This window comes from Punica granatum, chromosome 2 (assembly GCF_007655135.1).
Source record: "Punica granatum isolate Tunisia-2019 chromosome 2, ASM765513v2, whole genome shotgun sequence".
Taxonomy (NCBI): domain Eukaryota; kingdom Viridiplantae; phylum Streptophyta; class Magnoliopsida; order Myrtales; family Lythraceae; genus Punica; species Punica granatum.
Genome location: NC_045128.1, coordinates 11565061 through 11575822, shown reverse-complemented (window position 1 = coordinate 11575822; position 10762 = coordinate 11565061). Strand labels below are relative to the sequence as shown.

The 10762-nt window shown below is 35.8% G+C and overlaps 1 pseudogene; it reads right to left on the bottom strand.

Annotated features, from left to right (window-relative positions):
- Positions 1-8935: 8935 nt before the first annotated feature.
- LOC116194278 lies at positions 8936-10446 on the bottom strand (annotated as a pseudogene).
- Positions 10447-10762: the final 316 nt, after the last annotated feature.

Sequence of the window (10762 nt, the reverse complement as noted above, 5' to 3'; positions counted from 1 at the left end):
AGAACATGTAAAAAAGATATAATATATTTTATCATGTATCATACTCAACTAATTAAATATAAAAAAAGTTATTCAAGCATATGAGTTTATGGAAGTCACTTGTTAATTGCTCAATACAAGCTTAGACTTGAAAGAAAGAAACCCTCTATATATAAATATATAATATTATTTAAGAGAGAATATCATATGTTGTCATCGCTTTTCTAATTTTCTAAAGTAAATCTTTTTGTAAAACTGACAATTATAAAACTCCCCTCCATATCCTCTCTCAAAATTTCTTCTTCAACCGCCTCCCACATATCTCCAAAAATTAAGTTTGTGCTAAACACAAAAGTAATAGTGGACATGCGAAACGCGTGCATGAGGCTAATATATATGTTAAAAGTAAAAAAATTAAAATATTAGTTATTTTAATTGAAAAATAACCAATTTTACTGCATCACATGTCGAATTATTCATCTCTACTAATTTGTTTGCACAGAAGTTACAAAATCGACGTTCTCTATTCTGTTGAAAAAAAAAGAAAAAGAAAGAGAATGAAGGATATATTATAAATGAGTATTTTTATAATTTTAGTCAAAAAGAGTTTTCTCTTTTCTATGAAATTGAGTCATTTTTTTATACACATGATATTTCGAATTATAACAGACTCTGACTACTCTAATTCAAGTGGGTCGACCCATTAAGGAGTAAAATTCTCCCGATCATGAATTTCTTTTATTCACAAGATTGAACCTGAAATTTTACTTAAGAGAAATATGCGTCAAACAATTTGAACTAGTCAATGTTGGTAACCGTATCATTTGTTTAGATTGGGAGCTACCATATAAATATATCATAGATCATGAACTTGTTACAAAGAGCTCTTTCGGCTGTCGTTGCGGAGAGTTGCATGTGCCCTTGTTAGAATAATCACGATTATAATTGATTCCCATTAAAGAGTTAATTAATGAAAGTAAATGCAAAAAAGTTTGTGTCATAATCAGATCTAGTTAAGTACGATGATCATTCATTAAGATAATAATAAATGTAGGAAGATTAGTTGATTGATTTGACTCCAAAATCTAGCAGCTAATATGTTATTCTTACCTCTAAAATAGAAACGATACTTTATTAATAATATAACCAAAGATTATAATACTGACTGGCATTGCACATAAGTTAGTTTCCGACCCACTTCCGAAAGTACCAACACTTAATAGGGGATAATGTGTTATTAAATGAATATATAATTGTTCAAAGGGAAAAGGTATGAATAAATAATTAATTTTTGGTTATTGTGAATAGTTATTAATTACTAGAAGTCAAACTTTAAGAGCCACTTCAAATGATAGCGGGAAACTCTAAAGAAGAGATTAATTGATGAAAACATCTTAAACCTGGTTCAAACATGTGGTTTCCCGCCATACTATTTCGCAATTCGCTTCATGTTTTAGCTTTGTCTTTTTTTTTTAATAAGAAGAATATTTTCATTAATAAAAAGAAGAATACAACAAAACAATTATAAACAGAAAACAAAATTATAGGAGCTTATGTGTACATGTAGCTAGGTCGTAGTTGAAAAAGATAGGTTATAACAACAATGTGGGTATTATCGCATCTTTAATAGTTTGTTTAGATCATAGGTAGGAAGGGTTTTGAAAAGTTATTATACAAATGCGTGATCTAGACAAATTCTGAAAATCCTAAAATCCTAGAACTCTTAGTATAATAGCTCTCGCTAACGCAGTTCTCTGTGATCCTTCCCGATACCAGTTCTCTATAATCCTTCCCAATACGCTATCCAACAAGCTTTAAGACAGATAATGAGCTAACCAAAACCTAAACAAAATTCGTCCGTAGATCACTAGCCATGTAAAAATTGAAAAAAGAATGTATCAGAGTTTATTTATATGCAATGCATGCTAGGATTAGAAGTCCACATTATAAATATTCCATGGCTAAAATGAACTATTGCCAAGCAGGGATCGTCTCACTCAGCCAATAGTCTGATTATTTCTCGTGGTCTCACCCAGAGAAGGAAAATATTTTTACAGGACATCCTACCTTGCTGTTTCTTCTTGCAGTAATTCAAGATATTGCGATTACAGCTGGTCAAATGCATTAAGTATTAAAGTATATCGTTGTACTCAAGTGAAAATTGTGATGATGTGAAAGAGAAGTCGATGCAAGGTACAATTTCCGTAATTGAAGCCGCTCTAACGTCAGAACTAAACCCATAAAAAAAACACTAATTAATTAATTAATTAATCATTTGCTATTATCGAATAATTTCCTGGTTATTATTATAAGCAAGGGTGATTGACGTAGAAAAGGAACGGGATCAAGGGTCAACTATGAGAATTTAGGTGCACGTGCGACAGTAATCACATCTCTCTGATCTCTATTTATTAAAGCTTCACTCTTTTTTTCTTGTCTTCGAGAAATTAAATTAAATCTTCACTCAGAATAAGCTGTTCGTTTACCCCAATGTATATAAGTCAGAGATAGAGAAAGGCTCCACGTACATAGCACACGATACAAGACACTTCTGATCTCTTTTTCTTTAATATATTCTTTATATTTCAAAAGCAAAATAAAAAATATAAAAAAGTACATTCACATTGATAGTTCTCTCTCTATGTAGATGAATAGATAATGATGATGACGATAAAGGAAAAAAGGTAATATCGATATAGGCTTCGGTACATTTTAGCGCTTTGCATTTTCATCATGTACCAGCGAAATCCAACTCAAGACCAAGTTGTAACCAGTACGTAGTTTGTTTCTCGTTAATTTAGGAGACCCGCATGTACTGGGCAAGAGTTAATTGACATATCTATTTACTTAGCAAAAAAAAAAAAGAGTTAATGGACTTGTCTCTCACAACTCCGGCATTATTATTTTCCCCTCTATAGGTATATTTAAATAAAAGTCCTACATCAAGAGATGAAATAACATAGTGGTGCACATCTCACCTGGTGATCAAGAGGTCTCAGGTTCGATACCAAGTGGGACTACCTGTGCCCCTTTATTAGATATTTATGATTTCTATTTTAATATATTAGGCTCATGGCTCTCCTTTGTAATCAAAAAAATAAAAATCCTAGTAGACGATAGAGGAAGCATGGGTTCAGAGAGGACATAAGAATGGCCAACACAAGTAAATTCAGGCAGAGAATCTAGTCTTGTAAAGAATAAATCTTAAATGCAAGCAAATTCAATTGAATAGATTTATAATTACATGGATGTCCCCATGAGCAATAGTGTAACATTTGGCAGTTAATCAATTCTTGACGGATTTGAGGTCTCAATTTTTCCGAACACAATAAAATAAGAGAGGACTAAAGGGAATTAAAATATCTTGGAAAAAATGAAATAAACATTATGAAAAAGACAAATGAGGAAGAATGGGATGGGAGAGGGGTCCTCTTACAGCTACGAGATGGGTAATGGGGTTTGACTCTGAATTTGTTTAATAATTGAAAAAGATCTTCTTGTACTGTTTGTGGAGAAAGCTCCTATGATTGGTATATAAAGGGGATTTTGGTGGCCTTGAATGAGTATTTTTTTATTTATACAAATATTTCCTCCTATTTGAAAGTCTTTCTGAATAAATGGAAGTTAAATATAAATACACATAAATTCTATTGATAAGAATTGAATCTAAGACCTCATAGTTCTAAATCGACAATTCGTGTCATTGTATTAAGCCCCTTCCTTATTTCAACTAAAACTTTATTTTATCTAATCATCCACCAAAAACCCTAGGTGCCCCCTCGTTTTAAGGAAATAAAAAACTAATTGACAAATGAATTGAACAGAAAACTAGGAGAAACATGACCTTTGTGTTGGAGTTAAAACTTTATTTTCTGTGAAATGTACATGTCATCAGGGTAACTGAACATTTGAACAAGAATTAATGCCAGCTAATAAATAAATAAAAAAAGAGAAAGTTGGCCGTATGATGAATGCCTCTTTCGATAAGGGTAAGCAATAGATCCCTTTGGGCAGGGACGGATTCATAATTTGGATATAGAGGGTGAAGTTCCTTAAGAGGATAGATGGAATAGTAATTTCTCGGAGTCATGGGAGCAAATTTAAAGAATTTCATCAAAAATTGAATAATAATACATAACTTTTCATTGACCGTTTAAAATTTGGGGAGGGCGCAACTGCCTCCGGTCCATCCCTACCTTTAGGAATTTGACCAAGAAAGAACCTAATAATCTGTTTGGTTTCACAGTTATGTTTTTAGAATTTTAACTGAGATTTTGATTGAGAAAATAGACAAAAAAATATGGCCATTTGGCTGACCAGGGGGACCCCACCTCCCCACCGCCCCTCCCATCTCCTTCAATTTATGATTTCTCACTTCCATATCGAAGTGAAAGGTAATTTCTTCGACCAATTTCATATTATTTCGTTAAATTGCATCGTTATGAGCGGTTGGGGTTTAAGGCACTACTTGCCCTTACTATTTGTTGAAGAACGTCCCTGTTTTGCTCGATTTCTATTTGCTTGCTGGCTGTGTAGTAATTGTTTGGTCGATTTTTGTTGATGTTGGTGAATTTCTTCCTTCCAGCTGCTTCGGAGCTAGTTATACCGATTTGTTGATGCTATTTATGTTGCTGTTTACCTCCGTTATTTGCAATGTTCACGTAGCCCTCCTCACCTCCAAACGATTCAATGAAATGTCTATGAAGCTTATTAATGAAATGGCTGGGTAATTTGTATGATGTTTTGTGTCGTGCCTGCTTGCCTTCATGTGAGGCTAGCGAACCGAAAGTTTGCATGAACTGAAAGCCTGCCTTGCCTGGATATTTTTTCCCCCTTTTTTTGTTCCCTTTTTCATCTGATGTTGCTGTCTGCACTCTATTGTTACTCTATCTTTGGTCCCATTACTCTTGTTTAAGCTTCAATTTGAATAATATATGGGGCCCACCCGTTTGACTTGGAATAAGTATTTTTTGTTTTATAGTATGTTAAGTTAAAGTTAAAGTTAAAATTTTAAAATTTGATCCTCAAACCAAATGGAGTGTAAATTTCCTGGAAGAGTTTCCCTCACACTAGATATGATTAACTCGAGCCTCCAATCTTTAGCTAAGAAGCGAGCATATGAGTCGTCCAACGAAAGGCAAAAGAGTAGATGACGCAGGAAGACATGCACTGCACTTTTATTATTGTGCCCATTGGGTACTTTCCCTTGCTCATTACCCGTTTGGGTGGAGCAATTTTGAGCGAAACAAATGAAATTAGAAGATTCAGAGGAAGGACGTTAGTTATTCATATCCCTCTCTATTTTAACAGAGAACCTTTTAAATTAAATTAAGATTTTGCTAAAGATTTTGCTCTTATCTTTTAAATCAAGCAAAAATTGTATTCGATTTGAATGAGCATATTTGGACTTCTAATACTCTCTTCCTCAAAAGCATCATTTTTTTTATTTTAAGAGGGTCATATGACCAAATATAAGAAGAAGAAAAGCTAAATAACAAATAAAAGTCTCATTAACGAGGATCAAGTCCGAAACCTTATGCTTTCGAGTCGGCAATAACATTCTACTACTCCTTTCCTCAAATCATCTCTTTAAATCTTTATTAGAACAAAATGATTAAAAGAAAGCCTCACCCTTTGTCAAAGAAACCAAATCATAGAGAACATACATAAAACAAAATATCTCTTTTTCTCCTCCATCTTTTTCCTACTACAAAATATTCAAATTAAATCGGCCCGGGAAACTAAAAAATAGCGGCTTGAGATATTAAGAATGATTAAGGAGCTCGTATTTTCTGTTTTTACTTTGGTAAAAACCTTGATTAAGTTTTCTTGACTGAGTGACATACAAAATAATTGTTCAGAATATTTTTTTTGGGTGGATTCAGAATATTTATTTAACTAATATGTAATTTCCTTCTTAGTGTACTGTCAGCCTGTGGTCCTCTGTCCTTTTTCTTTAATTTTTTGATAGGATTTTTCTTTAATTAATTTCGACCTCTCAGTAAATCTTGTTGAGCCATGTCGGCATAAATAATGCTGCATATACATATATAGCAGACATGTATATGTATATATTAATATTTAATCAACCATAAATACATGTAAAGGTCGACGCAGAAGGGGGGGTCAAATATCAGAGTAGGTCATAGAGATTTGTAGGACCGAATGCTAAATTTCGGCTTCACACCTGTCGGATTCTGGGCGGTGCTTAATTTTCTTTTGCATCCCCCAATTTTTGTAATTAAAACTACAGTTCCTTTTTTAATAAAAGATTTTCTTATTTCAGGTGACATGACAACCTTCAAGAACAAAAAGAAAAGAAAAGAAAAAGGTAACAGGAAAACCAAAACAATCAAAGGATAAATAAATACTTTCACAAGAAACAGGTGCTTCTAATTTCGTCAGGAAAGCTTTGCTTTATTTCTCGATTGGGGCAAGAAAGTTCGACGCTCGCCAATGTAACGTTAAAAGGTACTTGCCAATCTGATTGGACATAATTATACGTTATCTTTGATCAAATCATATATGTTATATATCTTATCCATACAAAAAAACGAACCGAATAATGGTTTTCTATTAAATCGTTAATTGAGCACTGATATACGAATCTCACCAGTTTGTCTTGCCCGAATTGTCAATGATTATTGAGAGGTGAGGGAGATGCACGTATATGGTGGTTGGGCTAGGGATACTGTTGATTGAAAAGGCCAATCTAACAAACTAAGAGGAGGCATGAGAATATCAAAATTCCCAAACCATGAAATTAATGAACATATAGCAAATAAAGATTATTAAATTCATATACTATATATTAAATGTGTAAATAGAAATAATCTATGTATAATGTGCTTATATATACTATACATATATATTTGACATGCATTTATAATCCAAGTACATGTATCTGCCAGGAGAGATCACTCAATCCATTATAGTACAGACTGGATCAAGAAACTATATATCATCACAATTCTGAATGCAAAAAAAAAAAATGTGAATCACGTAAATGGGTAAAACAATTACGGTCAATTAGAATCACATCCTGACATTCAAATTATTGCAAGAAAAAAAATCATGCTACTGAATTTTACCATGTTTTCAATATTACAACAATAAGTAAGGCTGTAAATAATGCGAAAATTACCCTTTTTTAAATTTAAAAGTACATAACGACTTGTATTCAATACAGAGCAGTTCAGGTGGCTCACTACTGACCAATTGTCAATGGCGACCTCGACAAGTAGGCTGTCGACAATGAGTCAATGAGCCACCTTAACTTTTATTAGTAACGATTTGAAACTACAAGCCTCTTTTTACGATAGTTGAAATATGTTGGATTAGATTGTTATTTTCTTTTGGTTTATAGATTAGATTGCTATTACTTGGCAGCAAATGTTTAGTATTTTTACGCAATTAATCATGACTGAGAAAAACAGAAGTGTGATTATAAAGTGTTAAATTTTTTTTTTTCGGTTATAATAGAGGCGAAAGATCTAATACAGTGATTATAGTTCTTATAAATGAACTTATTTGTCATTTTATTATTTCACTGGATTTCTTATCTTTGTATTGGGTCTATGGACTTCTAATATCTTATATATATATATATATATATATATATATCAAGAAAGCTCTTATTTGAAAGACATGCTAACTTGGTCAGGTTAAATTTGTAGTAAGCTCGAAATATACTAAGTACTTACTAATAGTAACCAATCATGTTGCAATCCTTATAACTCCCAATAATAACGATAGCGCCTTAAAAATTCAGTACTCTTTCATATATATGTTGATTAGCCAAGTACTCATCTCTCGAATTATTGGTGTCCTATATGAGTCAAACCCATCTAAGGACACATCTCATTACAACTACTGACTCGATCTGCTTCTATCATGAGCAAACCTATGTCAAATTAGCTTAGTGACCGATTTAATCTATGTTGTCTTACGCACTTATTCTGTGTCCACATCAATTACACTCCCTCGAATTGTCAGACTGAGAAATCAAGCATACTGTATATATCACACTAAAATAATCCTCAATTGCTGATCAGTTATTAATACAAATCGCTCTGATTACTTGTTCATTATATATGAAGGGAGGGAAAGGAGGAACATATATGATCTCCGGTAAATTGTACTAATTACCGTGAAAGATTAAGTTCCAGATTTTTATTATCAGCGTAATTAGTAGAATAGAAGTGGAGGCTTTTCAATCAATTATTGGTGAAAAGATCAATGATTCATGTCCATAAAAAAGAAAAATCAATGTACGACTTATTCTCACGTCAATAATTAATGTAGGATATCAAAGAGGGTGTAGCACACTTTCACCTGGTAATTAAGAGGTTATGAGTTCGATATTTTTTGAATGCCATATGTGCCCTTTTATTATCTATTAGATTTTTTTTATTTTATTATACTAAATTCAGTGACAGAGCCATAGGATCTTGAGGGGCACTTGCCCCTGAAATTTGTAGCTCATTTTATTTATGCATTAAAGAAAATTCTGGCTCCGTCCTAGACTAAGTCTATGGAGCTCTCTACGTAATCTCTAAAATAATAGTTAGGACTTATGAAAAGAAAAGATTAAAGCAAGAAGAATGTGAAAGGAAGAGAGAAAGGGACTTGTATTTGTCTTGAACCTGTGGGATGTCACTGAAAAGAGAAGCTCTGCCCCCCCCCCCCCCCCCCCCCCCCCCCCCCCCCCCCACAATCTCCTGAGTCCAAAAGCACTTTAACATGTTCTCAATTACTTCGAACGAAAAAAAAAAATGCCATCTTAGCCCTTTCATAAGTAGGGCGGGATCACAATTTCCCGATTTCAGATATTGAGTAGTGCGACCAATTCGTAATAATACGACATGAATAATGAAAAGAACAGGACTGCACGTTCACATATCTCATAAGATGATCATAAAGCCGCGCACTATTCGTATAGTTCTTCATTATGCTCTTGTCAAGAAGCATATTGCATTTTCATATTGCAAGATGGCTTTTACCATTAAAGAAGTCATTGACAGAAAGAAATCACTGCCTAGAAAGAAGCACAAGAACTTGATGAGAAAGAAAGGAATTTAGGGCCTTTACTTTTGATTTTGATTTTAATTTTTTTCCCCTAATTTTATTCCATTTTGACCCCCTTGGGGTAAATCAAAATGGGTTAATATTCAAACGAAAATCTAAAAAATAAAATAGAGAGAAGTATAATAAAAAGGGCAAAAAATAAAAATCCTATATATTAAGAAGATGACAAAACAAGAGATAGAACATGAAACTAAAAATTTAATTAGAAAATGAGACAGAGGGCAAGAAGGACCAAATTTTGGCGTAATTTTGTAATTTAATGCTCCCACAGTGAGGCCTCGAACCCACCCGTAACTGCGCTCTCCTCTTGCATTGATGTTATCTGATGATCATCACTAATGAAATAGCCGGACCTGGGATCGTCCGGCCCATACCACTCGAGCGGGTCGACCCACCGATCGAATAGGTCCACGAGCACGAACTCGCTTCTGGTCTCTGCTGTCTCGAAGAAGCACGTGCCGAGGCTCGGCAGCTCCACGATCTCACCTAGTTCCTGCTCCGGGGTGGACGCGTCGCCCCCAGGCCACATTGATTCCGAGGATGAGGACGATGAGGAGGCTGCAGCGGATGTGGAGTTGGAGGAAGACGTGGAGGGGCACGGCTCCGCAGCGGCGGGGGCGGAGGGAGTTGGGGAGCGTGGTGGGAGGAGGTGTTCCATGGATGCGGCGATGGTAGCAGCGGCCTGGACGTCGCAGGGGGCGGAGGAGGCGGGCTTGGGGAGGGAGGGGCGAGGTCGGGGAAGTTGAGGATGGCGGAAGGGCCCTTGATGGCTAGGGCGGCGACGTCATGGGCACGGGCCGCCATCTCGGCGGTGGAGAATGTGCCGAGCCAGATCCGGCTTTTCTTCCGGGGCTCTCTGATCTCCGACACCCACTTTCCCCACGTCCTCATCCGGACACCCCGGTAGGTCGGGTGCTTGGTCCCGCTCCCCATCCCCTCCCGGCCCCTCTTCCGGGTCGGGTTCGCGTCCCCCATTGGTCGCGGCACCGCATCGGTGCTAGACTCGGCCTCGGAGTTTGGCGTTTCCGCCATCGGTGCTTCCCCGATTAACTACAGCTGATCACCAATGTAACATCAACGGCGAGTGTTGTCGAGTCTTTAATCTTGGGACTGTGTTGACTGCTACTGTATAGTTCTGGTGAAGATATGAGAGAGAGAGAGAGAGAGAGAGAGAGAGAGAGAGAGAGAGAGGGAGAGGGATGAGGAGGCAAACGTGGAGGGCAGGCTTCTTTAAATTGTGGAACTTATGGGAAGAGGACACACTTCGCCATCCGCGCGACCGATCCTTTTAAGAATCCCTTTTGGGGCAGACCACGGTTATTCTAGTCTATTAGCTATAACTAATCTGGGTTGGGGAGATTATGGTTGTTTCCATCTATTAGCTCCGACTAATTTCGATCGGACCATGGCTTGACCATGGTGACGAGAGATTCTTTTCTTTCATTGGATTTCAAACTTTATACCATAGATAAAATCCATCATTGAAAGCTCATTTTCAGGTCGAGGTATATTTTGATGGTTCATTGGTATTGGAAGTTACATGAGCTCAATCAATTCATTTTGAACCGAATTGACATATCAAGGGATAAAACTATCCCAATCACGAGTTTTTTTTTTTTCCATTTTCATGATCAAATCAAGAGCTTATTTAAAAGAAATAAACGCCGAGTCATTTCAATCAATTCATATTAGTCAC